A 12,589-nucleotide genomic window follows, 5' to 3' on the forward strand; every position below is an offset into this window, starting at 1 on the left:
ATGGATGAGTACATGACGTTGGATTGATTACATGGTTGCATGTTTATACGAGTGGAATTTGTATTGCGTAATTTTAAGTCAACGGATGATGCAACAGCCTCTTCCATATTGTAGTATTGCTTTAATAGTATGCATCATTCAAAGCTAACTACTAGCACCTTTTTCAATGTTTCGCGTCATTAAAATCAGTCTCGGCACGCACTGTACCTTTCTCTGAGCACTTTCAATGTTTGAATGTTCTTACAGCACATGAGCGAGCTTGAAAAAACGATTTCAAAGATATAAATACCGCCCTTTTGACCCCAAAACACACTACGAGCAATCTGGAACTCAAACGACGAAATATCAGATGCTGTAAACGCTATTATAAACACAGTGATATTATAAGTTACAATCACTGACGTTTGTGAAGCGGAAGCAATAACCTATAATTTGAATCGACACGACCTGGAAATATTCTTGAAATCCTGCTTTAATTTGTTTTACCAATATCCACATACATGTATAGACTGTTCGATATTAAACGCCCACAGTTACAGATGACATCGGTGATAACATTTAAAAAAATCTCAGCAAAAATGATCGTTCCATGTTATCATTGTCCCACATTTTCTAAACTCTAAATGTACGAATGATATTCCATAATTGCAAAAAGTTATCGTTTCAAGAAATCATTGCCCAACATTCTCTAAACTTATATTAATGCACGAATAATATTATGACCGTGTAAAAGTGTTTATATGTCTCAAGTTATTTGTCTGGCTTGGACAGACTGGAAAAAAGTATTTTAAAGCTAAATCCAGTTTATTATGATGGCATTAATAAGAAGAATGTGTCTGCATTCTGCAATTCAGGGTGCTCATAAAAAGAAAACACATTAAGTCGATTGAAATTGCATCACAAGAAACAAATGTATTTAGCAGTTCAACACAACTCATTGAATGATTAAAAAAAGAAACTTACATGATTTATATATAGTTCATCAAATCACCAAACATATTCATGAAATGAATGTCATTTATGATTGAAAACTATTCGTAAGGAGACAATTTATTGACATCAGTATTGTATAGGTTTCAATGTTGGATCATGGAGGGTTTCGTGATCAAAATGGACCAGCGAACAATATTTTTGTAAAATAAAACTATAAAATATCTTTGATAAAAACAACTTTATAAACAAACATTTGTATAAACTAATTAAAGAAAAGAGAGACATCAATATAGATTATGTCTAAAAGCGTTATTACAAATCTTGGAATATTTAATGGGTATTCAATAACTTGTCCGAAAACTAGCACATGTAGTCTCTTAACTCATAACTCACCACATCAAACCTTAAGTTTATAATTGTTAATTTTACTGCACGTACGATCTGTATGCCACAAAGAGTGGCATATAGCCATCTGATCGTCTGTCCGTCCTTCGGCTCGGGGTTCTTAAACTTTGTAAGCAGGTTGGTCATGACCAGAAGATAAAGCCTTTCGAATTTAAGGTCAGTCGATGTAGAGGTGACCTTAAGAAAAACCTTCAGGTGTAAATAGGTTTCCGATCAATATATGAAGAACGCTAAGGCCCATGGTCCTTAAACTTTCTTGGTAGTTTGGAAATGACCATGTTATGATCTTTATTGATTTTGGGTGGGTCAAAGGTCAAGACCATGGTGACCTTTAATTGAAAACCGGCGTACATCTAATATCTGAAGAACGCTTTGGCTCAGGAATCGCACACTTGGTAGTGTGATTTGTCACCCCAGCAGATAAACCATATTCAGTCAGTGGATCAAAGGTCAACTTGGTGGTGACCTTAAGCTGAAAATCGGTTTCCGATCAATATTTGAAGAACGCTATGGCCCAGGGACGTCGAACTTGTAAGCAGGTTGGTCATGACCAGCAGATGAGGTTTGTGTGTCAAAGGTCAAGGTCGTTGTTACCGTAAGTTGAAAACGCATTTACCTATTAATTATCCAAAAATGCTTCTCTAGAACTTGGTAAAGGTCCCTCAGAAACATGAACAGCACCCTAACGTTTTTGACATCAGTTGGTCAAAGGTCAAAGTCGTGGTGACCTTGAGCTGAAAATCCGAATTCGTTCAATTACAGGAGAATACTTCTATCCATGTAACTCAAATTTGGTATGCTGGTGACCTGCAACTGCTTCATTTGTGTCATGTTCCAAAAACATTCGCGGTGTCTTTGCCGCTTTGAATCAAAATTAGTGTGGTATAAATTTTGAATAAATGTGAAGGATTTTACATGAGTTCCCATTTAAAGCTGCACTCTCACAGATTTACCGTTTTGACAAAAAAAATTTGTGTGTTGGAATGAGCAAATTTTTGCGTAAATATCTGCAAACTACTGATATAAAACTGCTGACAACAGACCATGCAGATCGCAGATTTTCATATTTCTGCTCGAAAATTAATGTTTAATGGCTTAAACCGTTACTAAGGCCACACCAAATTAATGTTTAGTTCCTCGGATTTTTGCAAAAAAAATTTGGAGCGAGCGAGCGAAAAAAATAAATATTTTTTTTTTTGCCAATTTACATAAAAACCGAAGCGAGCGAAGAGCGAAAAATATATTTTTCCTTAGGCCACTCCTTTTTTATTTTTTGGTTTACAAGAATTTTTGGAAAAAATGTCCACCGGGTGGTCGAAAAAAAAAGGAAAAAAATCACAAAACATACTCTTAAAGGGTGAAAATCAGAGAACAACATAAAAACGTTGAAAATTTATATCATTTACTTGACATTTAAAAATTTTAAACTGCTATTAATGCATGTTTTAATACACTCAAAGATTCAAAGTTCTAATTAAACAGTTTAAATCTTACATACTGTGTTATGTTACTATAAAACATCTATGAAATTGACTATAAAACATGTTTGCATGTATTAACTACACTTTTTATCAAAGATACATTGAATATCACTCAGCAAGACATTTGTTTAGCTTTAAGGGTATGCTAAAGCAAAAGTGAATGCAAAACACTTAAAAACTGAAACATATTAAATTGAAAAAAAGGGAAGGCGAACTTTACGCAAAAAAATACAAAAAATGCACTGTTATAAAACAATCTATTACATTTTCTAAACATTGTTTCAGTTATTTCAATATTGGAAAATGTCAATAAAGTGAAATAATTACCAATTTTGAAAATAAGGAAGTAACATTTTATGAAGACATTTGAGCTTTAATATTGTGAAAACAATTCCTGAAAAACTAAAAACCAAACTAGACCTAGAATTGAGTTTTAATAACCTTTACCATGCGGGGTTCTAGTTGTGTGTAACCAGATCCATGCTAAGTCCGAATATATACCATGGGATGTTCACCAAATCCATTTCAAATTCAAATCTTGCAGCAAATTACCACATCAGTACATAAAAATCACATAGCAAATTAATAAATCTAGCATGTGACTTAACTTTATGTACCAATGATAGTAACAGAGAAATCCATGATTATGTATCGGATATTTTCATCTTTTCCCAACTCCGCCATTTTGTGTATACATGCGTTCACAGGGATCTATACTTCATGCTTGTTTATTTTTCATTTTAAAGAGAATTCCTTGGTCACAACAACAAATCTCATTTATAGTGAAATATCAAGTTCATTACAAATTGAAATGGACTTATTCAAAATAGTTTCCGTGTTGTTTTATGTAAATGTTTTGCACACAACTCCTGGCATTAGTAAATGTCATTGACACTTGTGTTCAACTCTTTCATTGTTTTGACTCTACTATAAACCCAAACATGAATAAACACAAGCTTTACATTGACTCAATGACAAGTATTTCCAAACCTTTTTGTGATTTAAAATCCATAAACACCACCGACCGAACTTGTGAAACTAGGTCACCGGTGTCAACTTAGATATTTTACTTTCGATTTCACCACTCACACTTAGTGCACTGTTATTTGAAATTTAACCATGAAATGTTATAAAATGTTCTTATCACACATAATTTACAGATATTTGTGTCTACTAATTCGATGGTAGCCGCTGACACTTATTTTTTATCTATAAACAACAATATTTTCATGGCCTAATTTGGCGGGGAAAAACAACAATCACGTGACGGTGATTGTTTGTGTCGGCTGTTCAATTTACCAATGTTTATTGCTATTGTTATTTTAAAAACTCCTGCATATTTTAATTAATTATTTCATACAAAGAATGACTGCTGGAGTAAATTAATGTGTTATAATATAAATGGAAAAATGTTAACTATTATAAAAAGTATGTATAGTGGTAACAAATCTTGTATTTCTGTTCATAATAAGATGTCAAACTTTTTTCCCTGTGCTAGAGGTGTACGCCAAGTCGAAAATCTTTCACCGATACTTTGTTCTCTGTTTTTAAATGATTTAGAGAATTACTTATTGACAAAAAAATGATATAAGTCTAGTCTTAGCTGATGTCAATTTCGACATATATATAAAACTGATTGTTATATTATATGCTGATGATACAGTACTTTTTGCAAACACAGAGGAGGATCTGACTTCAGTGCTTAATTCTTTTAACGAATATTGCACACAATGGAAATTAGATATAAATTTTGACAAAACTAAGATAATGGTATTTGGAGATCGTTTCCGTAGAAAAAGAAACTTTATCATAAATAACCACCAAATCGAGGTGGTGGATACATTTAAATATTTTGGAATTATTTTCTCTAAAAACAGACAGTTTACATCTGCTAAAAAACATATAGCTGAACAGGCAAGGAAAGGCTTATTTAGTCTATACAGAAAAATAAGAAATCTAGATTTATCTATGGATTGCCAACTTAAACTGTTCGACTCAACTATTCTCCCAATTCTTACTTATGGATGCGAACTTTGGGGGTATTCAGACGTTAACCTGTTAGAAAAATGCATACAGATTTTATGAAAAATATATTACATGTTAAACGTAGTACTCCTCATATTATGCTATATGGAGACCTTGGGAGATATCCCATTTCTATTGTTATCAAGAAACGAATTATTGGCTTTTGGTATAATATGATATCAAATACTGATAAACATTCTTCGTTGTTTTATAAATTCATGTACTCAGACTATGTTCATAATTCTAAAATTTATAATTGGTTAACATGTGTGAAGTCTATTCTAGATGAATGTGGTTTAAGCTATGTATGGATAAACCAAATTTTTGATGGTGCTAGACATATGTTGTTAAAGAAAATAGAATCAAGTCTTCAAAATCAGTACTCACAAATATGGCATAGCAAGGTCTTTGATTCCAGTAAATGCCTTAATTACCGTTTGTACAAACACGAACATAAATATGAACAGTATTTTGATAAATTGTCACCCTACCTTGTACAACAACTAGTTAATTTTAGAATGTGTAACAACCATCTTCCTATTGAAAAACTTAGATGGGCAAATGTCCAACGTAACGATAGGATTTGCAATGTTTGTAATTCTGGAGAGGTCGGAGACGAATTTCATTACTTATTCAAATGTAGTTTTTTTAATCAATTACGAAAAAAACAAATTCCAGAGCGATTCCAAAGAAACACAAATTGTCTTAATTTTGAATCTCTTATGAATGAAAACAATGAACAAACACTTCGTCAATTAGGCAATTTTTTGGCTATTATATTAAATCATTTTAAAAACCCACCAGGCATTCCAAACACACAAAACGTAAGATAATCATAGAAGCATGTTTTTCCCTTTTTTCATAAATGTGTAGCCACTTTTCCGCATTATTTCTTCCTTCTGATAGTAACAACCCACAGCCTGGTTATTGTAGTTATTAATATACTGTTGTATAACCTTTTATCACATGTATGTATGTGCTAAGTGTATCAATAAACTTGTAAAACTTGTAAACTTGCTATCGTCAATTCCGCCTTTGCCACCGGCGCTGCCATAACAGTTGACTGGCTCAGATGCTATAACTATAAATTGGCGAATACGGCTACAGAACAACAAACCAGTCGAGATCTACTGCATTCGTACTCTTATATGTTCGTTTTTCTTTCGTTTCGCACCAAAATCAATACGGTCGGGAAAATAATTTTGAAATAAAAAGTGAAATTCATTTTTATTTTTTTTGTACTTTTCGGAAAATTAGACCCGCCGGTTTTGTAAACCAATTTATATAAAAGTAGTGGCCTTATATTAATTATAAATAAGAAAGATTGTTCAAAATAATTGCCCTTAAACCCATTTTAATGCCATCTTGAACAAAACCTCTAATGGACATTGGGAACATGTCGGAATACATACTATTTATTCATCAGTGTTTAGTACAAACATTATATGGATAAATCTAATTTCTTATATAATTAAAACGTACTTTAATATGACGATCATTCATAATAATAAATAACCTTGCTTTTAGTAAAAAATTTGAAACGATTTATATAAATCTACCTGAATCAGTTAAAAATCATATGCAACTGTATTTAGACATAACTTAGGATTGATTTGGGATTTGTAAAAAATGATCACTTACACAGGCATCATCAAACATCAGACTCCATATAACATAGACTAAATTTTGTTTTTATTATCACAGGAAATGCAATGACATGTGTTTATTAAAACAAAAAGAACAAGGGCATTTTTCAGAGTAATTTTTTTATTATTTAGATGTTTTTTATGCACCAGCCAATTGTATATGCCCCCCCCACCCCAAGTGCGGAATAGCCGGGACTTCCGGTCTCTCAAAACCCGGGTAAAATATCCAACCTGCAGGGACACACTGCTGGTAAAATCCCTGTCAAATGACCCCGCAACCCCGAATACCTATGTGGGGCCCATTCCCGACTATTTTCAAAATGAAGACAAAACCACATTCACTAGGCACTGCGGGACCACCTGAAAGGTAAAAACACAGCCCATTGCCTCTGCTGTCCCCGGTATACCCCTGGAACAAGGGCGAGGGGTGGGCGGGGCATTGGTTACAATTGACAAGTGCATTACAATCCCGGATTATGCTGCAAATAAAAACAAAATACAAGGTGATAAACTTAGGCTTACTTATGTTGAGGTATATCCAGACCAGTGTTTTTATCGCTATTTGTGAAAAGACATTTGTTCAAAAATGTTGTTTTGTCAGAATTTGATCAAAAATGAGCTTGATACATCAATTTGGACCAAACAATGACTCATGTTCCAGTTAAGTTGACCTGTCCGATTTCCATTCAAAACGAGTCACTAATTACGCAATATAATTGCTACCAGTCTTAGATTCACATGCTTTATTACATAATGATTGCTTTAAATAATGATCCTATAGTGCATGAGACGATCAACAATGACTTCAAGCATGCTCAAAACATATTTATTGTCAAAAATAAGATTTAATTTCCAAACTTCGAGCCACATTGTTTATACCGGAAGCCACCATTTTGATTGAATTTATTGAAACCCATGCGTTTAGCGATATACAGTATAAATAAACTACGCATCGGTAACTTCCCTTTACAAAAACACGAAAACTAGCGTAGGAAAATTACACTTGATTATTTTTAGCCTTTTAATAAATTATTACCTGAAAAAAACAAATGGAGGTGCGGGCGCACAAAAAAAATAAATATTTTTTTTACATTTTCAAAAAAATAGGAGCGGTAAATCCGCGGAACGAAATATCAATTTGGTGTGGCCTAACGGTTTAAGAAAAATGCATTAAACATCATTGTTTTAACTTAAATATAAAAATCTGCGATCTTATGTTTAGTCAGCAGTCTTATATAACTCGTTTCCATGGAGTTTCGCAAAAATTGGCTCGTTCCAAGACAAAAAATAAAAAAGTTGTCAAAACGTTCCATCTGTGAGAGTGCAGCTTTAATACATAAAAATACGAAACGAGTAGATATATACATATAAACGAGATTTAAACTTTTCCATAACTAGTTTCATGAACATAATTTTCACAACCATAACGTCGTTTCGCCGTTCTTATTTCAAACGTTTTTACTATTTTTGAGACGAATGTACTAATCCATGTTGACATGTGATGAATATAAACTTACATAAATTGCCATGTTATCATACAACATGGTATGAAAATCGTGACAGAAAAATTGTTAAGCCCGCCAAAGGCTCGTTTTATGTAAAAAAATAAACCTGCCTCATATTTCGTTAGTATACAATAGCTCCTCATGTGAGATTATACTATTTCACATGACAACTAATGTAAGATTAGTGTGTTTTTTTACACATTTCGTAGAAATGTAGTATCCGGAAGAATTTAAAACAAAATATATTTCAGATCGTTTATTATTCCGTTTACATGTAAAAAAATAGATACAGAGTTGATATTCACAGACCAGTAATAAATTATAAATCCAGTGATTTTTTTCACTTTTTTGTGAAACAGCCCATGCCTTTTCTTTTGTGAAATTTTAGCGCGTTAAAGTTCAAAATTGTGAAAAATTAACAAAACATTAAAATCCTAATTCTGAAATACAATAGTGTTATACTCGTACATACAGCCTGATTTAGTGTCTGTACAGTATAGACATTAAAATGAAAATAGACAACAATGAAACTGAGATCATTGCATATCTATTAAATGCAAAGAGTTACAGATAAATCTGTTTAAAGGCGGAAAATATTGTTGGTGTACCGGCAGCGTGGATCTGTTATATTTTTTTTCTAATAATACTTGCCATTTCTTGACATTTTGCCGATAAATCTCAAATTGTTTACAAATTTTGCTGTGTCATTTTGCTCCGCATGACCGAGCGCTTTACGGCCAGCGCTTTACTTAGGAGCGTGCGTCTTCTTGATCGGGTATCGATAAAAGCCGTCATTCGGTATTCTATGTGTAAATATTTCCACTAAAATCTTCAAAGTTTTACACAACTTTTACGAGTTTTTACGCCGATTTAATAGAAAAACACTTTGTTCACAAGTAGCTCTTGGGAATTGTGAATTTTTCTTCATATTTTTGTGAATTTAGCGTTTTTTGGCGATTGTGAAAAGGCCGATATTCGGCGTCAAATTGTTAGTAAAAAAATCACTGAAATCACAATCACTTGACTATATAGGCCGATACTTTTAACGAAATTTTATATCTGTTAAATGTCATTATGTTGACGTCACACCCTATAAGTACTATGACGTCAACATTTTGTTATACATGTCCGGGATGGGTTTTTGTTTTCAGTTTAAAACCCTTTTCAGGGTTTTTTCCAATGAATTCAAGAGGAAATATCACGTTTTCATCTTGTGATTTCCTTAATCATGAAAAACAGAAATAAACATTCGTCTTGCTGGAATATTAGCAATAAAATTAAGCAATTTAATTGTTTACAATCATGCGGATTGGTATTGTTATATTACATTCATAATGTATGTTACATATGAAATACGGATATGTACATATACATATTATATTTAACTGGAGATAAGGTTTATGATGTGCAAATAAAACAACATCACGTGATACAATTCTATCTTTGATTTGACATTCTACATAGAATAGACACACAAAAACATACAATTCCATCTTTGATTTGACATTATACATAAAATAGACACACAAAAACATACAATTCCATCTTTGATTTGACATTATACATAAAATAGACACACAAAAAACGCCACGTGATACAATTCTATCTTTGATTTGACATACTACATAGAATAGACACACAAAAACGTCACCTGATACAATTCCATCTTTGATTTGACATCCTACATAAAATAGAGACACACAAACGTCCCTGAGATACAATTCCATCTTCGATTTGACATTCTACATAACATAGACACACACAAAACGTCACGTGATACAATTGCATCTTAGATTTGACATTCTACATAAAATAGACACACAAAAAAACGTCATGACATTCTACATAACATAAAATAGACACACAAAAAAGTCACGTGATACAATTCCATCCTCGATTTGACGTTCTTTTTAAAGTACTTAGACACTTTTATTACATTCTTTTCCGTGGTTTATGGGGATTAATATGTGAAAATAAAATTTCACGTCGCTGTTTCAAACAGTGAAAATATGTATTTGATATTTTTCAATAATTTCGAAATATAGCCCGTCCAGAACAATGAATGGTCTGTTCGATTACAAACATCAGTGCGCACAGGGCTGGGACACACTATCGACGATTTCATTTCCGAAAAGACGCTACATGTACATGCGCATTCAGTTTTGCGCGTACTTAAAAATATAAAGCAATTAAATGTCTTTTGATACTAAATTATGTAATAATAATGAAACTAAGAATGTGTCTATATGAGACAGATACCCGCATATGTCGCTTTTGTCACAAAAGCAAGGGCAATGATTGTGTCCATTCTTCATAAATGTGCATCAGAATTACACAATTTGCACAACCTAATAACATCAAATGCCTCCCTGAATATATGAATAACACTTTTGTTATGAGAGACACAAGTTCAAGAAGTCCAAAAAGTCAAATGTTTACTTATTCAAGGGCCATAACTCTGGATATACCATATGTAGTGGCAAACAACACCCAAGGTGCACAACTTTATCACCAGAACAACATTCCCCCATGTTACATGACTCTATGTGAAATAGTTTTGGAGTTTTGAATGGCACAAGTCCAGAAATACTTTTTTGCTACTTCAAGGGCCCTAACTCTGGTTTTACTAAGTGCAGCGGGAAACAAAACCCCTTGTGTACAACTTCACCACACCAACACAACAATATTTCCCTAAGATGTAATTACTCTTGGTCATATGGCTTTGGAGTTTTGAGTGAAACAGGTCCAGAAATGCTGATTCGAGGGCCATAACTCTGGTTTTACTAAGTGCAGCAAGAAACGAAATCACTGGTGTAATTTAAACGTTATCACCTGAATAATATTCCACCAAGGTTGACAATAGGTGAAATAGATCGGAGGTTTTGAGCAACACAGTGTCGTATCATACCCATTACTCCCATCATAAATATGCGGACTAAGTAATGCCCTACTTATCCTTACAAACAAGTAGGGCTGTAACGATTCATCGGTGCATCGTGAAATCGCGATTCGGTACCCGACGATATACTGTATCGTATCGCATTGTAAAAAATCGTGTGTATCGCGTATCGTTAGATTCGATATCTCGACTTAAGGTTTGTATGCTTAAAACACTTTCCAAACATCTTTGCACGATCCGGTCAATTTGTTAACTTCCATTTTTAACTGTCAAAAAAGTGAAAGCCACTTCAGCCGCATTTTCGTAAACATCAGGTAGAGCTAGCAAAATACGTGTCAACTAGTTATATTACTTATCTACACCGTGTTTATTTTTTCAAACTAAAATGAAAAATGAAAATAAAATTATTAAAAAAAATGCAATTTTATTTTATTTTTTAAATTTGATTTACAGAAGATAAGAAAAAAACGGGAATCTGCGAGCTATCTGTATGCGAAAATGCGACTGAAGTGGCTTTCGCTGTTTTGACAGTTTTCAGTCGTCTGCAAAGTCAAGAATGGCGGAAGGAAATACTACCGGTAGTAAAGAGTAACCCTATAGAAAAGCGCAGGCAAAATATAAGTCCAAAGCTTGGGAGAACTTTGGTTTTGCAAAGTCAGACAAAAAACTAGTTATTTGTAAATTAGGTCTGGCCGAATTAAATTATAATGGAAACACAACCACGCATCTTCGCCGATGCAAAATAATAAAAACATTAAAAGTATAGTTTTGGTACAAAATAGGCAAACATTAAAGTCCTACATAAAAATATATATAAGCGTATCGTGATATATCGTGAATCGCGTACTCCGTATCGTGATACGTATCGTATCGTGAGTTGAGTGGCGATACACAGCCCTACCAACAAGTGCTACCTTACAAATTATCTTCTATAAGGAATGAAGGAATTAGTACCTAATATATACCCATTCGTGTGTGCGTCCGCACGCACGGACGGACTAACGCATGCACTGACGGACAAGAGCAAATCTATACCCCCACCCACAAAGTGGGAGCATTTGATAAGTGTTTATTTCAGTGTAAGATCGCAATATACTACACCTGGTGAAAACCGGCCGCTTAATTATACAACAATCTGACGTCTACAGCGCCATGCCAAAGGTGAGTGGTCTTTTTAATGGCTGCTATGTGCCGTTGAACGAAGCGCTATTTCAACCGCTGATCTCTTCAGTAATGTTACGTAGTATCTAACCTATAATCAAGCGAAATAATTATAGTAACCAAAATAATTTCAGAATGAAGTCCACTTCTACTGTTTGTTTACATTCAAATTGTACATGTCGTAAACATTGATATGTATGAAAAATAACTGACAAAGCGCAAAAAGCAACTTATTATTTAACTGATCTAATCTTGCTGCAGGGTGGCTGAGGTTTCTAAAGTTATTTGAAGAAATTAATTGATATTTTCCCTGTTTCTGAAAATATTCTTTAACATGACACTATCGAAAACCACAGTGATTTGGTGGGAATGAGCTCCTGCTTTGGTGTCATTTGACCTGTTCAAAATTTAGTGACATTTAACCTAATTTTTTTTAATTTTTTTCTTCAGATTCATCAAAGTGTTCACTCCTACCAACTATCAAGCATAAAATAACTATGAATTGCTGCACTTTAACAAAGTCAGAAAATCTCG

The sequence above is a fragment of the Mya arenaria genome, chromosome 3 (assembly GCF_026914265.1).
Source record: "Mya arenaria isolate MELC-2E11 chromosome 3, ASM2691426v1".
Taxonomy (NCBI): Eukaryota; Metazoa; Mollusca; class Bivalvia; order Myida; family Myidae; genus Mya; species Mya arenaria.